General features: G+C 52.5%; 1 pseudogene; it reads left to right on the forward strand.

Annotated features, from left to right (window-relative positions):
* Nucleotides 1-1,738: 1,738 nt before the first annotated feature.
* LOC101539285 (SNW domain-containing protein 1-like) lies at nt 1,739-3,328 on the forward strand (annotated as a pseudogene).
* Nucleotides 3,329-3,703: the final 375 nt, after the last annotated feature.

Below are 3,703 nucleotides of genomic sequence, written 5' to 3' on the forward strand. Positions count from 1 at the left end.
GTATCTTGTAATAGAAAGGGAAATGTTGTTTACCCTGAACCCATCCTACCTGGGTCCCCTAGTGCTCCTGCTTTTGTTCCTGACCATGGGCCCCTGCATCCTGAACAAGACAGTGGTTTTGTTGAGCAGAACAAATACAGTACAGCTCAAGGTTATGAGACAGTAATACCAATACACTAATGTCCCTGTGGCTGAGGATGAATCCTCAGTTTGAAACAGAAAAGGGGGGAATATTGGACATGGAGCCGGGCAAGAAAAACTCCATCATGCCTGGTTCCTACTTCACGTCTTGTTTTACTTGAACCATTTTTTTCCCTTAAAACCCCGCTTGTACCCCATGGCCATCTTCAACTGGGCTGAAAACTCGGCCTTGGCAAATAGTTTCATAACCGCTATCCTCTATCTATAGAAGAGACGCAGGCGGGGCCGGCAGCCACTAGAATGTTCTAAAAACATGTACAGATGACCTATCTGTAACTATTTGTTTGTACTATTTGAAATTGTTTTCTTCTCAATTATGAAACTTGCAATTTTCACTTTCGGTTCTGTTTGAATTTGTAAGCGTGGGCTATGATATAAGCATTGGCAATAAAGCTTGCGGCTTCCCCTTGTTCGTCGTCTTGCTTTGGTCTGCATGCCTGAAAGCTTGACTCCAGCTAGCTGGCTTAATAAACTCAGCTTCTGTGTTACATTACTGGCTGAACTCTGTGCGGGCTTGAGGAGGGGGAAATTATCGACTCCAGACCCTAACAGTGAGCAGGAGCAGAGCAGCTCTGATGCCGTCTGGCCCTTCTGAGGACTGAGTTTGGGGCCCTCTGGGAACTGAACCCAGTGGTGTGGCTCAGGGTGGCAGGTCCCGACTAGGCATTGCTGGGACCTAGAAACCGGGCATCTGGCACTGATTCTGGGCCCAAGCCTATGGCACCTGAAACTTGGCACTTCTCGGTGCCCAGAGCTGAGCTGGTCTCGGTGTTGGGTGCAAGGGGCCAAAGAGCACTGGGCCCCCACCCCCCTCTGCTGAGCAGATGGAAGGGCCCACCTCTGAGGGACAGCATCTCTGTGCCCAGCCCGCGGGTGCCTCTGCTCACACAGAGGCTCAGACAGAAACGCACGACAAAGAACACCAGGGGCGTTCCCAAACCAGCCTGAGGGGGTGGGGGTCTCTGCCAACAAGGCCCCAGGAAAGAGCTGAGGGCCCCTACATCTCTTTTGGGTCACCCACCTCTCCCCCCTCAACTCCCTGCAGAAAGGGGGAGCTGCAGAGGAGTCTGGGATATTCAGGTCAGCCCTGAGGCATGAGACTAACAGGCCTTAAGCATGCAAGGCTCTCCCAGGACACAGGACAGCAGGAGTCGCATTTTTTCATTCCCTGGAGGCACAGACAAGGTGTGGACACCAAGCTGGCCCCACCCTAGCCCTACATCATGACCCAGCCAGGTCCTACCACACCCTGTCTGGCACCACCCTCGTTGCATAAAAGCTCTTTCATATCCGGAAATGGAAGAGCATCCCTCTGAGAGCCTCCCTCTGAGAGCATCCCTCTGAGAGTGTTCTTCTGTGAGCATCCTTATGAAAGCCTTCTTCGGGGAGCATCCGCGGGGAAACCAGAGTGGCCCGTCACCCTGAACACACTCACAAAGAGACACAGATAGTGACCAGGAGGGACTGGAGGCTTGGAAAGCTCTTCAGCTCAAGAGAGACCCAGGAGAGGTCACTGGCACTGAAGGAGCCCGAGAAGATGGTGCTCAGCAGCTTATTATCTGCACCAGGTCAGCAGGCTCAGGACGAGCGTGAGGTAGAGGAAAAGGCAGGATCCCACAGGTCCCCACAGACCTCACTGGTTTCCTCCCAAAGAGAACCCCCAGCATACGGGTACAGGAAAGGTTGGACACCTCGCTTATTAGAGGAGATGGAGGTGCTTTTCCAGAGATCCATGTGGCCCAATATCCACTGGCAAGGGGACAGAAGGAAAAAATGTCAAATGCACTGGCCATTCAGGAGGATGTGGAAGAAAAATCGAGTATGATGCAACTTCTCGACAAGGACAGTCCAAAGACAAGGTGATTTACAGCAAGTACAGTGACTGATGCCCAAAGAAGTCACCAACGCAGATGACCCAGACCTCCAGAAACCCGATGAAGAAGCCTTTCAAGAGATAACTGAAATGAGCAGACGAGCCTTAGAGAGGTTTGTGTCTCAGAAACTGGCTGTCACCATGCCTCCCTGAGCGGCTGACAATCAGGGTCCTGCTCAGTATATCTGATACACTCCATCTCGGCAGGGGGCGGCTTTCAACTCTGGAGACAAACACAGGGTTATTCAGGTGCTGGAAATGCAGAAAGATCCCATGGAACCTTCGAGTTTCAAAATTAATATGAAAATTCCTCGGAGACCACCTTCTCCCCCCAAGCCCCTCATGCATTCTCCCAGCCGGAAGATGACTGTGAAGGAGCAACAAGCGGGGAGGATTCCAACTTGTCTCTCCAGCAGGAAGAATGCGAAGTGTTACACAATCCCCTTAGTTAAAGGCCTGGCTGCCGTTGGAGGGGTAGTGCAGACTGTCCGCATCAGTGAGAACGTTGCCAAGCTGGCAGAAGCGCTGTACATCGCCGACCGGAAGGCTGGTAAAGCTGTGGGCATGCGTGCTCGGGTAGAGAGAAAGACGGCTCAGACAGAAAAGGAGAAACGTGAAGAGATGATTAGAGAAATGGCGCAGAGAGCCAGGGGGAGAAGAGCTGGCCTCAAAACCCATGTTGAGAAAGAGGATGGAGAGGCACGCGAGAGAGATGGAATCTGCAGGACAGGGGAAAGAGAAACGACATGACCACAGTCTTTGCAGGGCAGTGCCCGAGAAAAGTTCTAACCTCCAGAGATATGAAAACCGAGGTATCAGTGAGGTGATTGCCCTTGGTGTGGCCAACCCTTCCGATGGTGGTCAGTATGACCAGAGGCTCTTCAACCAATCTGAGGGGACGGACAGGGGTTTTGCAGGAGGAGAAGATAAAATATACAATGTTTACGACCAAGCATGGAGAGGTGGCCACGATAGGGCCCCCAACATTTACAGGCCCAGGGAAATCTCAGACAAGGACATGGATGGTGATGACCTCAAAGCCAGAAGAAAGACCCACAGATCTGTCCCGATAAGGAGTTTTCTGGTTCAGCTCGTAGGCAGCGAGGCCGAGAGGGACCAGTTCAGTTTGAAGATCCTCTTGGCTTGGACAAGTTTCCGGGAGAAGCCAAACAGCACGGTGGCTCTGAGAGACCTTCGGACAGCAGCCACCCCGAGGAGCATGAGCATGGCGGCAAAAAGAGAAGAAGGGAGTAGAGGCGCCTCCCTGGGGATGGACTGTGAGACTCAGCGATGGGACGCAGGTCCTGTAGGGCAACACTTCATCTGGGAGCAACCAGAGTAAAAACCAAATCTGGAGTGTCAGAACCCAGGGCTCCCTTTTATTTGGAGAAATCAGGGGTGGCAAACTCTACTGCTACAGGGGTCCCCTACAACACCACCCTGGGACAGGGCACGGGCGAGGATGTGGCCTGTGTATAATCCCCTTTCCTATTGCTTTAGTCGTTTTCATTTAGGAATAAAGGTTTCTCTGTGTAAACCATCCTGCTGCACTTGTGTGTGTTTGTGTGTGTGTGTGTTTTGGGATAGGGCGGCTCCAGCCATGGCGGGGGGGAGCCTCAGCCCCGGCCA

The sequence above is a fragment of the Sorex araneus genome, chromosome 2 (genome assembly GCF_027595985.1).
Source record: "Sorex araneus isolate mSorAra2 chromosome 2, mSorAra2.pri, whole genome shotgun sequence".
NCBI lineage: Eukaryota > Metazoa > Chordata > Mammalia > Eulipotyphla > Soricidae > Sorex > Sorex araneus.